This window comes from Sminthopsis crassicaudata, chromosome 2 (genome assembly GCF_048593235.1).
Source record: "Sminthopsis crassicaudata isolate SCR6 chromosome 2, ASM4859323v1, whole genome shotgun sequence".
NCBI classification, from domain to species: Eukaryota; Metazoa; Chordata; class Mammalia; order Dasyuromorphia; family Dasyuridae; genus Sminthopsis; species Sminthopsis crassicaudata.
The window spans coordinates 521,071,163-521,085,215 of NC_133618.1; the positions used below are offsets into that span (position 1 = coordinate 521,071,163).

Here is a 14,053-nt window from a genome sequence, read left to right on the forward strand (position 1 = left end):
CATGACTGAAATGATTCAACAATGACAATAACAGATACAGATTTAGAAGGTATCTAATAGGAGTGGTAACTAATGAGAGTAAATGGGAGAGAGTAGTCTCTATAGTATGGTAAAAACTGAAGACAGAATTAGTTTAAACTAAATGTTCTTTCAGGTCTCTTTCAGCTTTAACATTTAAGAAAATATGGTGTAGTTTTCACTTAAATTACAATAACAATGCAAGCTTTTGTAGATGGTTTTCTATCCTTTTAAACTGCTTTAAAAGCAGTTTAAATTCTTTTAAAGAAGTTTCAAGTTTATCCTTATCTTTCATATACTTACAATGCAGTTTAATCAGACAATTATGACTCTCAATTTTATATATTGGGAAACTAAAACTTGGAAGGGTTAAGTGATTTGTATAATATCAAGTCTAGCTACTTGACAGGAGGGCCAAGGCTAGAATCCAGCTTTCCTAGCCAATGTTTTGTTCATTCTGCCAATCCTCAGCTGCCAGGAAAACATTCCAATTAGTTTCACAAGGGAATTGTGGATGGCAGCTTTCCATCAAGGGCACTGAGAAATTTCATCTAAAAGTATGGATTTTCATATTGGGGTCATAGATTTAGAAATAAAAGAGAACTTCAAGATTATCTAGTCCAATTCCTTCATTTTAAAGTAGAGACAACTGAGGTATGGGGAAGTGAAAGATTTCCCTAAGTTCACACAGAAAATAAGTTATAGAGATAAGATTTGAATCTTGAGTCTCTGATTATCAGGTAACCACTATTTTCCCTGTACTTCACTGTTTTTCACCTACAATGACATAGAGATAATAATAAGCTTGATCTTTATTCAAAGGAGTTTGGTACTCTGGGAATAAATAATTCAGAAAACAAATGAAAAAAAGATAAGTATGAAATTTGTTTCCTAATACAGAAATGATATTCAATGTAGATATGAACTTAACTTTAATTTCCATAAAAAGGAAAAATTAATTAATTAGGGTCCCTTTGGTAGTTCCATTATGAAGAATCTTCTTGTCCTGAGGGGAATAATATATTGGTTTGATGATTATTGTTATGTGTAAATATTGATTAAGCATACTCAGTGTTAGGAAATATAAGATTTGTGCAATGTATACATAATTGTATCTCTCTAATCAACAGTTGAACGCAATAATAAACTATAGAACAATCAAGCTAAGAGTTGAAAATATAATTATGACTAATAAATAAAATCCATAATAGCTATTTAAATATCATAGAATTTTCATTGTGTAATATATTTGTAAAGAGAGTATTTATGAAGTTTGTGTATATATGTAAGTATATATATATATATATATATACACACAGAAATACATATATAATTTGTAAATTTATATAGAGGTGGCACAACAAATAGAATACCAGATCTGGAATCAGGAAGACTCATCTTCAAGAATTTAAATCTGTCCTCAGACACTTATGAGCTGTGTGACTCTAGGCAAATCACTTAACCCAGTTTCCTCATCTGTAAAATGAGCTAGAAAAGGCAATGGAAACTACTTCAATATATCTTTGCCAAGAAAACCCAAACGAGGTCACAAAGAGTTAGATATGACTGAAATGACTGAATAGCCAAAAAAAAATTGTATATCTTTATATAGTGCTTTAAAGCTTATGAAGCATTTTACAAATGTTATCCTATTTTATTCTTACAACAACCCTGTGATGAAGGTACCATTATTATCCTTATAAATCAAGGCTTGGTTAGTCCTTATGATTCAAAACCAGAACTTCACATTGAAATGACTCCAGATTTGACAATCTTGACTCTACACTAGGGAAATGAATATTTAATAATTTCCATCTTTTTTTTTGTGAAGGCAAGGTTCCTGGTATAATGTGAATTATGAACCCTGAATTTATTACTATGGTGAATTGACACATTTATACATTGTTTCCATTATTGTGTCACATTTGTATTTTTAAGATGGATACAATTAGTTGTTTTATTTTTTTCCCCACTCTATTTTCTACTCGTTTTCTTAAAGTCTTTACTTAGTTTCTTGGGTAATATTTGTGTTCCAAGGCACACATTTCTTTTCTAACACAACTCAATTTACTCTGGAGCTATATACATTATACCTGATAACTAAAATGTTAAATAGCTACTTCAGGAGGCAAAATTGTAACTGGGCATTTGAATGGATCTAAAAGAAATGCTTTGGAATCTTTTTATTAACATCAGAGTATTTTGGCCATGTCCTTGTAGTGTGATCATGCATTATTATTGCCCTCATGATAAGATATTTAGTTGATTGTAAGCTTGTAGTTTTCTGTATTAATTAATTCTGTAATTAAACTGTAGTAATAGGGAAATTGTCTTGACTTAGATTTGGTTAGTAACAGCTAAGGAGAAGATGTACTCTAGAGAAAAAAAAAACCTTGGATAGGGTATTTAGGATATAGGAATCTGCTAGTTATTATCTGTGTGTTTTTGATGAGTCAAGTTGTTTTTCTCTTGGTCTCAGGTTCTTCATCTGCATGGTAATGGGGCTGAGCCAGATGACTTCTGAAATCCCTTGCCATTATAATATTTTTACACCTTGAACCTTCCATTCATTCTACAACCCAGCTACACAGGCTCACTTGAAGTTTCTCCAATGCAATCCTCTTATCATTTGTACTGGTTGCTCTCCCTTGCCTATTCTGGCTCTTCACCTCAAACTCTTATCTTTCAGCCTTCTTTCAAGATGGTGGTCAAAACCCATATTTTGCAGAAGACTTTTCCTAATACTTCCAGTTATTAATACCTTCCCCTTTCAAATTTCCTTCCATCTTTGATATTTTTCAGTCATGTCCAATTTTTTGTGACTCCATTGGGGGTTTTCTTGGCAAATATTTTGGAGTAGTTTTCCAATTTACAGATAAGGAAATTGAGGCAATTAGTATTAAGTGGCTTGCCTAGAGTTTCACAAGTAGTAATTTCCCAAGATTGGATTTGAACTCAGGAAGATGAGTTGACTTGAAAACCAACATCTATGCACTGTTCTCACATAGCTGCCCTTATATTCTATATATATCTTACATGTACCTAGTTCTCTACATGTGGTCTCCCCTTTACAAGAGATGCTTCTTTAAGACAGGAACAACTTTTGGCTTTTTTTTATACCTCCAGAGACTTAGCAAAGTTTATGGCACATATTAAGTTGTTTAAAAAACATTTGTTGATTAGGCTGCTGTGTTAAGTTGTCAGCAGGGGTTACAGTTAGAATTTGATATTATATTATATCTTTTTTTTTTTTTTTCTGAGACAATTGGGGTTAAGTGACTTACTAGAGTCACACAGCTAAGAAGTGTTAAGTTTGAGGCCAGATTTGAATTTAGGTTCTCTTGACATCAGGGCTGGTACTCTATTCACTGTACCACCTAACTGCCCCTGTTATATCTTTAACCTATGTTCTTTGTATATGAGTGAAAGCAAAAGTAGAAAAAAGGAGTTCATTAGTGATAGGTAGATGTTAATGAAAAGCCCAGAATAATAATGGGAAAACTTCCAGGAAGGATCCAGGTGGGTGCTAGTCTAGGATGCCAACAACTAGGACTGAAGAACAGTGTTATTAAACTATAAGTTTGTACCTGATCTCAACACAGCAAAGACTTCAATATAGACCAGATATGCCTAGTCTCAGATCTATGGTATAATTAATGATATTATTTAAGTGTCTTGTAAACAAAATCAGATCTAGCTACTAAACATGTCCAGATTTGACTGTAAGTGACTTAGGAGATTTTAGTTCTTTGTAGACCCAAAAAAAGTGAGAAGAAGAATAAATGGAGCTAAAATCATTTTAAAATGACTCTAAAAAGTCTTGAGTTAGGGAAAGGAAAGAAACACATAAAAAACACATAATTTCATTTTAGAAACATACTTTCTTGAATTCCTTATTATTTTTGGTTTTAATTCTTCCTTAAGCCATCTTTGTCTCTTTAGTGACAAAATGATATTTTAATTCATTAAATTCATTTTTGTATATATATATATATAATATATTGAGAAAGAGAAAGAAGAAGAGGAAAAAAAAGAAAAGAGGAGGAGAGAGGAGGAGAGAAGAGGAAAAGAAAGACAACAGAGAGGAGAGGAGATAAGAGGAAAAGGAATATTGTTAGATATTAAGAAAATTGACAAAAATGTAATAGCAGTTTCTTAAGGTATTTAGATTTTAGTGGACATGATGAATGACAGAAGGATACAACATGTATATATTTAAATGAATGAAAAAATATTTACTAAGTTTTTACTAGGAAGTTTCATCCTAAGGCTTAGAGATTTTAAGAGAAAAGTCAAATAATCTTGGCTATCTTAAGTCAGAGTCCAATTGAAAGGACAACACACAAAGGGGGTTCAATTGCAGGATGGAACTGGCCTATGATCCTTAGGATCAGTGGCAGGATTTTTTTTTACTAAAGCTAACACTGAATAATGAAATATTGTTTTTCTTTAACAACAAATAACAATAAATTAATATAGACATTTCTCATGTCTTTACTCTTTAAAATATCATAAAAATACTTTTTGAAATTAAAGGGGAAATTTCTCATGCAAATAAAAATGTAAGTAAAAGGAAAGCTTAATTTAAAAATAAATGTTATACTTGATTAAAGCTTGTATGGTTAACTTGGCTGTGAAGTCTAGTACCTTTGATGACAGTAATATAAACAGAAATTTTCTTGGCTTTTTTGGGGTGCCTAAATGAAGTAACCTCAACTAAATTTAACTTCTGTTGTCAACTAACTCAAGTTCTGTTCCAGCATTCGTGTGAAATGCAATTTCCTGAGGCATCATATCTCACAGAAAGGTACTCTTGGTAGGCCTGAGATATTTTGTCATAGTGTACTTTTACCCAACACTTAGTTTTTTTTTTTCTGTGTTCCTTCTGCTGTCACATTATCAAAGACCATTCCTGGGAAAAGGTAACACACTTAGCCTTGCAACCCCTTGGGCAAGCAGCTTCCTTTCCACATTGGCTAATTTTTTTTTTTTTTTATCATGCCTTAGAAAACATAACCCCCACCTTATCACAGCCTTTTATTTCTTCTGCAATTATAATCAAATTTACCCTATCATTACTTTTGGGAAGGGTATGTTCATTGATTGCCCATTATTCTACTTAACACTTTAATCAGTTTCCAAATTTACTCCCATAAATTGTTTCTCCATTAAGAATATAAGTTCCTTGACAGAAGGGAGTTCTGATTCTGGGTCCAAGACTATCTATTGTGTCACTTAATAACTATTAATTGAATAGCATTAAAGAAATTTGCATAGTAGACAATAGTCGTTAATTCATAGCATTTTTTTTTGGGGGGGGAAGGACCATAATACTTTTCAATTAAACTAGTTGATTAATATATTTCTGTTATATCACATAATACACGTATCAAAAAATTTCAGGTTATGTTCTCAAAATCACCTGATAAATAGGTTTTTTTAAAAGATTGATATTAATATAATTAAAGTCTTCTACTTCCATTCACTTATGACATGGAAGGTCACTGTTAGGTACTTTGCAGGGTATCAGTGGTATCACAGTTTAGGAAAAAGGGTAAATGTTATAATTCTCAAAACAATGAAAAATAGAATCTATACTTCTAGGGCTGGCCAATAAACCTGACTTTGAATGGTGGCAAAATTCTAAAACAATATTAAAGAAGTGGTTAGTGAACATTTAGGAAAAAACTCATTTGATTACAAAGAGTCAGTAATGTTTCATTTAAAATATGTCCTACAGAATTATATCTTTCACACCATTTTTTGACAGTCTAAATTGGTTGATTAGGGCAATGCCTTAGATATAGTTTACTTATGTTTTAGCAAAGTGTTAGGTTCTTACTAAGTGCTAATGAGATAATGAGATATTAGGTTCTTACTAAGTGCTAAGTCGGTACTTGACAATTTTCTAGTTCTGACCTTTCCTGGGAGTTTGACTTATGAATTCCTGGGGAAGAGCTTGCATGTTTAGGAGGAGCAAGTTCATTGGTTGAAGTAATTTTTCCCAGAAGCCCTTGCATTATCTCACGCCCATTCTCTGGGAGGATAAAAGAGGGCAGCTCTGGAGGAAAAGGGAGTCTCTGCTCTAGACCAGACTTGAGGCAGCTCTCTGCAGGAAGGGAAATCACTTCTCTGGACCAGAGTTAACGGCAACTGTCTGGAGACAACGGCTCTCTACAGCAAAGGCTTTTAAAAAGGCTCTTATGCTACTCTTGTGGAAAAGATGGGAAGATGTTGGCTAGACCAAAACATCTTAAAGTGTGGGTCATATGAGATGTATAACTGAATGTGAGGGTCACAAATTACGATTTATTATCAGTAAACATCTGATTTGAATACCTATTTTACATACCTGGGGTCACATAAAAATTTCTCAGGGAAAAGAGGTTGCAAGTAGAAAATGTTTAAGAAGTTCTATGCTAGATTATAATCAAGTAATGTGTATTTGGACCTTCCTGAATGACCTCCTGGTTCAATGTCAACTTGGAAGCAGGTCTCCAAGGCAGTTCCTAAGGTTCTGTGCTGGGACCTATGTTATTTAATATTTTGATTAATGTCTTAGAAAAGGTATAGAAGACATATATTTTGATCAATGTCTTGGAAAAGTAAGAGATGGCATATTTCTCAGACTTGCAGGCTGAAAAGGATAGCTAAAGCATGGAAGAACAGAGGTGAGGTTTAAAAAAAATCTTGACAAGTTAGAACATTGGAACAAATAAAATAAGAACATTTTAAAAGGATAAAATCTTACTTGGGGTTTAAAAAGTAACTTTACACATAGGAGGTGGGGTTGGGGCATGGATAATAATAGCTCATCTGAAAAAAGTTGAGTCAAATTTACAAATTAGAAAAATGAAGTCCAGAGAGATTTAATGACTTGCCATGGTTACATAGTTGGTTTCTGAAATGGGATTCAGATATTTTGACTCTAGTTCCTATAGTCTATCCAATATGCTGATCCAGAGGTTCCCCCTCCCAAATAACTTATGAGTTTCTCAAGAGCAGAGCTGATCATTTACCTATTTTTGTGCCCCCATGCTTACTACAATACCTGGTACATAGTAGGCACTAGAAGGCACACAGTGACTGGTTGAGACAGCCCAGGGTCACACATCTAGGAAGTGTTAAGTATCTGAGGTCACATTTGAACTCAGTTACTCCTAACTTCAGGGTTGGTGCTCTATCCACTGTGCTACCTAGCTGCCCTACTTTTTTTTTTAACCTTTTTTTTTGTGCCCCCATGCTTAGCACAGTGCTGGCACATAGTAGACACAAAGTGACTGACAACATATGAGAAAACAGTGTTGTCTCAAACCACCAAAGCCCCAGTAATCTTAGGATTCATTAAGAGAAGCAGAGATTCCAGGAAATGAAAAAAACTTTGCTCTACTTAATTCTGTTCAGATGACACCCATAGCAATTCTGGGGATTTTTAGCCTGAAGATGAGGGGACTAAGGAGGAACATACAGCTTTATATAAGTATCAGTGAAGGTCTACTAGCACTTGGATAAGGGATGAGATATTTGTTATACCCAGAGAACAGAACTTCAATGCATTGAAGTTGTAAAGGGATAAGTGTAAGCTTGAGAAAGGTCCTTCTAACAAACATTCATTTGTTCAGTTATGGATGATTCTATGTGACCTAATCGACTTTGGTGCTTTTTTTTAATGGCAAAGATATTGAAATGTTTTGCCATCTCCTTCTCCAATATGTCTCCATTTTACAGAAGATGAACTGAGGCAAATAGGGGCTAAGCAACTTGACTAGGGTAACACAGTTAATAAGTATTTGAGGACAGGTTTGAATTCAGATCTTCCTGAATGCAACCCTAGTGCTCAGTCCATTGCACCTATCTTGCTACCCTGGTCTAATAGTTTAATAGTCATAAACAATGACAATTATATAAAAAGGGAATGGATTGTTCTTAGAAGTAAATAGTATGTTTCTGGAATTTTTTTTAAGTACAGGAAAGATTCCTTGCCCTTAAGGAGCTTAAAATCTAGTGGCATCAACTAGGAAATATAATAAGGCAGAAAGAATACAGAACATTTAAATAGTTACAATCAGCAAATGTTTTTTTTTTTTTTCTGGCTTGGAGTCACCTTTAAAGGTCATTAATCTTATAAATATGCACTTCCAGCATACTTAACTTGTGTTTCTAATTAGTTATTGTTAAAAGGTTTCATTTTTATTGGATTCTTTTTTATCCAAGTTTTTCCCGTACCTCTTTTCCAATTTAAAATTCAACACACTGTATGCATTTAGAGATAAGGTTCATGAGAAGAAACTGTTTATGAACTAAGTGCATAGACATTACTTTATGTCACTGCCAAGCTCTTGTCTTTATAGAAATCACAGTGAACTTTATGTTCTTATACTTGCTGACTTTCATACAAACTACAAATGTATCAGGCAACAAAAACTCAAAATCAAGTTCAGGATAATGTTTCATAAAGCACTGTGATTAGTTACAGTTATTGTGAATTTCTTTGAAGTTTTAAAAAAATACTTGTGATTTAGAAATTTAATATATGAAGTGAATTTTATAAAGGCCTGTTGCCTTTAAACATGAGTAACCACCTATAGGTATATTTTGCCCACTCTTCCTAGGCTATACAATTTTTATAATATCTTTTATTACTGATTTTATTACAGTTTACTTAGGCAGATAGATCTGTTTTCTTATTAAAGTGGATACTTTTTTCTCCACTAATTCTGATCATAACTACCCATACCTTTTCATATGAAATTATCCTTATTTCTGTCTTTCTGTAACTCCTCGGTAGAAGTTCCATATAATACACTGCAACCTTTCCTCTGAAATATTTGAGCAATACATCTATTCCCTCTCACTTTTATTACATGGTCAGCCAACCTCCTTTTCCTGTTATACATGTATGGCCTTCAGAAAGCAAGTTAATTTGGTAATATGCTGTAGACTATATTACACGCCTTCTGTAACTCTAGAATGATATTATTTGTAATCTTATTTCTTCTAAGGATATATAGTTGTGGGATTTGTAGCCATATGTCACTTATGAAATAATTTGGTGTTAAAGAGATAGTTTTTCATAGCAGTTAGCAACTTGGGCTTACAAATTTCTCTCTCATTCTAATGTCCATGGAAAGCTTTTTACAGGTTCTACTATGTTGAAAATCTTCAAAGATGAGTTTTTGACCATGTGTCTGTTTTTTAAAGACTAGCTTAGTTAAGATTTGTTGCTGAATGAAGGATTTTTCAGTTTTAGAAGCCTGAGAAGACTATATTGATTAATAGATTGTTGTCTTGTACTCATAGTATACTGAATATTATCAATACAATCAAAAGACTAACTTGATGGGTTGCTCATCCAGTTACATGCATTTCACCATCTGGATTTGATGCTTTTTTCCCTCCCACTTTGTGTATTTAGTACATGGCTATCTTTGACAATATAAATAAGAAATAAATCCCTTTGACTTTACTTAAGGAGTACAGTTTTATTTTTCCATTATTATTTGATTAATGTTTAACAAGATGCAACTTTTCTGTAGGGTGAGGATTTGCCAACTCCTGAATTTATCAGGAGATTCTTAGTATCTTCAAGAGTCTTTTTGGGACTGCATTGCCTCTGACTATGGGGCATTGCCAGAGGTGTCTTAAAATATTTAACAAGAAGCTCTCTAGGAGAAAAATATATTCCAGAAACACTTCTAACTTCATTCTACATTACTGTAATTTTTTCCAGCTCTAATTCCATAAACTTGATTCTAAATTTGTGAAGTCAGAATTATAGGAATTGATTATGGTTTGGGTAAAGTAGAAATATAAGATCATTAAAGTATTAGTCACAAAGGACATAAGTTCAAATTACTCCTCAGATCCTAGCTGTGTGACTTTTAATAAATTAGTTAACCTGTTTCAACCCCAATTTTCTTTTCTGAAAAAGGGGATAATAATAGCACCTATCTTGCAGAGTTGTAAAGATCAAATGAGATATTTAAAGAGGTTTTGAAAATCTTAAAGCATTATATAAATGTCAACTGTTGTCTTCTGCTCTGACACAAGATGCATCTTCTTCCCTTTCCTTTCATTCTTTTACTCTCTCAATCAATTCCATGATCTGCAAAACTATAAACTATTGCAGTATTAGTGTCTTGTACAAATAAACATAAACTATTATTATATCTCTATGGTTGAATATAAATAGAAATGGAGTTTGGTCCCCTTTCTAGTTATCCTGGGTTATACAGAAGGTATAGAGGGGGGTTCAGTAGCTACAAAAAAACCCCTACATTCTTTCTTTTCTTTATATTTGCTGTTTACTGCCCAGATACAGAACCTGAGTATGCAGTGGGGTTGAGTGACCTGCCCAAGCTCCAGGAGAAAAACCCTCACAGAAACAGAAAAGAGCAATTACAGAACCAATAGCTATGGATCTCCATAGACATAGACCCCACTTGAGAGTAGTTGCCCATGAAGCAGTAGCCTCATTTGAAAATAGTTGGATCCTAAGGAGGTGAAGTGGGACAGCTAGGTGATGCAATGGATAAAGTGCTGATCCTGGAGACAGGAAGGCCTGAGTTCAAATCAGCTTCAGAGACTATATATGTTACCCTTGGCAATCCTGTTTGCCTCAGTTTCCTCATCTGGAAAATGAGTTGGAAAAGGAAATGGCAGCTGGATGGTTTAGTGGATAAAGTTTTTAGCCTGGAGTCAAGAAGTAGTTGTTGTTCAGTTATTTCCATCATGGCCAAGTCTTTATGACCCTATCTCTGCCAAGAAAACCCCTTGGGACACGAGTCAGACATGACTGAATAATAAGAAAGAGATCAAGGAGCACTTATCAGGCGATAGCTTCCCCCATGGTCTCCAAGCACTCCCTAGACCTTGGGACACATGACCTCTAGAAATGTCCATGAAAGCAAAGACAAAAGGATCTATATATGAGCATAGTATAAGAATCATGATACTATTTAAATGATGTGTGGTGGTAGTAACAACTCCTGGATTTATCAGCAGTCTCTTACAATTGCCAAGAGTCTTAGAATTTTCTAAGGTGCCTCCAACTATGGAGCATAGCCAGAGCTATGATGGAAAATATTGAATAATCAGCTCTCTGAGAAAAAAAAATACCACATGTATACTGGATACATTTTTCAATTTAATCTACATTATTATTTTTAATTACTTTCTTAAGTCTAGACAATCAATAAATCCATAAAATTACCCTAGCTCTATAGCATTTACCATTATTTCATTTCTTAGAGCTGAACTCCATTAGGGAACGAGGACTAAGGGTATGATAGTTGGGCCCATAGGTGTTTGGTATTTCAATTGGGCAGATGGGGATACAGGGAGGCAGTATAAATGGCAAGTTGTCTGGTAGGCCTTAATTTCCTATTATACGATTGTATAGGATGAAGAAATGATTTGCTTGCAACCCCATCAATAGGAAGTGACTGAACCAGGAATCAAACTTATTTGGACCACAGCATTCCCACACACATTAAACTACTGTGTCTGCCATAGCTCAATGCAAACTCATCTGTTTTGGCATTTGCAACCTACCTTTCTTCTCCCTTTTCAGCCTTGTTATTCAGGGTGTCCCCAAAGTCTTAATAGTTTAAAGCTATACTAAGACTGTTTGGATACCCTTGTACTTCACTATTTTTTATACTCTCTTTGTTCAAGCGAAAATGGCCTTCTTGTTCCTAATATTTGGTATTCCATTTCCCACTATCATGCCTTTGTATGGCTATTCCCTTGTCTAGAATACCTTCTTTCCTCATTCTTACCTCTTAGAATTCCCAATTTCCTTAAACTAGGTTTTGTATGAGGACTTTTTTGATCTTCAGAGTTGGTAGTGCTTATCCTGCAAAAGGATATTATACATTTCTTTTATGTATTTATTTGTATACAAATGATCTTTATATAATATTAAGTTCAATCTTAATAGGGACTGCTTTTTGTCTTGTATCTTCAGTATCTAGCACAGTATCTGACATGTATCAGGTGTTTAAAAAATGCTTCTTGAATGCTTGATCATGGTAAGAATAGAGGAGCACTAGGTCTGGATTCAGAAGAAGACCTGGGTTTAAACCCTACATCCAACTCATACTTCCTTGTGGGACCTTATTTAACTTCTCTGAGACTGTTTCCTCATCTGTAGTCTGAGGGAACTGGGCTAGATGGCTTCGGAAATCTCTTCCAGCTCCAAATAAATAATTGTATGTCTTTAAGGTCAGTGTTCTTTCCATTATTTCATGCTGTCTCTTATTTACAATTTAATATATAAGAAAATAGATATGGACCTATGCAACATGTCTCCAAATTCTTGGGGCAGCTTTCAACTTTTAAAAACATAAAGCTACGTTAAGACTTCTGGACTACCCTGTGTATATTCATTAAAATAGAGACAGTTCAGTTTGAATTTAGATAAAAAAATGCACTTCAACTCAGTTTATATTATATATATATATATATGTGTGTGTGTGTGTGTGTGTGTGTGTGTGTGTGTGTGTGTGTGTGTGTGTGTGTGTGTTTACAGGAAATATTTTTACTTCTGGAATGGGTGGCTGATGCATACCTAGATTTCCATGAATTCTAAGTTTGCAGAACTCAGATTGATAATTTTGCCATATTTGGAAATGTCTTCATATATGGACAAACATTCAAGAAATGTGTTTTACCAAATACTGATTTTTTTCTTCATGTGACAATCATGTCATAAAATAAATATTTCATAATTTAACAAACATGTTACATATAAGGTACTTTGCTGGACGCTGGGGGTGCAAAGATCTTCAGAGAACTTAAAGGCTTAAAATGTTCATAGATAAACATTGTAAAATGTGAGTTGATAAAAGGAAAGGAAAGGAGCTCTCTAGACAAAATGTTATAAGAAATCAAAGGAGGAAATTATCTTTTGTTTTGAGAGAAGGAGGCATCACAGAATACTTATGGAGAAAGTGACATTTGATTTGGGCCTGGAAAGTAAGAAAAAGATTTTAGGAGGTAGAGGGGATAGCATTCTAAGCATGAATTATGTTAATTTTATCCAGCAGGAAAATGGAAACTTTGGTATTGAACATTATATATTAAATGTTTTAAACCAGTTCAGAAACTACAAGGCATCTATGTAGAAAATGGCAATATGATTTTCTGTCCCAAACAAAATAATATTAATCTAATCAATATATTATTAAAATGATATTAATATCCAAAGTTATCTCTATGAATAATCACTGTCATAATGGTAGTTCTATATAGTACCTACCTATATTATTGTCTTATTTTTTCCTAATGAGTTTTTTAAGCTAAATGCTATTAATTTGGAGACTAGGAAAGAGAAATTCAGAATGAGTCAGTTGATTTAGATAAGTCACCCATATTTTGACTCCAAATCCACTATTCTTTTTTTCTTTTTTTTTACTATGTCATAAATAAAAATATTTCTTCTATTCAGCTAGGAAGGCCACTGAATGGAGCAATAGATAGCATTGAGTCTGAAGTCAGAAAATTCAAAATATGGACTCAGATACTTACTGTGTGACCTTGGCATGTCACTTAATGGTAAACCACTTCAGTGTCTTTTCCAAGAAAACCCCAAAGAGGGTAATGAAGAGTTGAATGTGACTGAAAAAAACTGAACAACAACAAATACAGATAAATGGTAAGATCCTTGGGGGTAGAAAATGAAGAACTAAGGAAATTTCCAATAGCACAGTTATAAATAATGGGAACCTGTTAGGATTACTAAGTGAGTCATGGTATATGAATATTATGGAATATTATTGCTCTGTAAGAAATGACCAGCCGGATGAATACAGAGAGGCTTGGAGAGACTTACATGATCTGATGCTGAGTGAAATGAGCAGAACCAGGAGATCACTATACACTTCAACAACGATACTGTATGAAGATATATTCTAATTGAAGTGGATATCTTCAACATAGAGAAGATCCAATTCAGTTCCAGTTGATCAATGATGGACAGAAACAACTACACCCAGAGAAGGAACACTGGGAAAGGAGTATAAAATGTTTGCAC

At 33.8% G+C, this 14,053-nt stretch overlaps 1 protein-coding gene and 1 long non-coding RNA gene across 2 annotated transcripts in view; one reads left to right on the forward strand and one right to left on the reverse strand.

The window, feature by feature from the left end:
• Window positions 1–14,053, reverse strand: part of FAM227B (family with sequence similarity 227 member B) — a 312,350-nt gene that overhangs the window by 177,694 nt on the left and 120,603 nt on the right. The gene's annotated exons all lie outside the window — the stretch shown is intronic.
• Window positions 1–14,053, forward strand: part of LOC141557973 (uncharacterized) — an 89,389-nt gene that overhangs the window by 41,923 nt on the left and 33,413 nt on the right. The gene's annotated exons all lie outside the window — the stretch shown is intronic.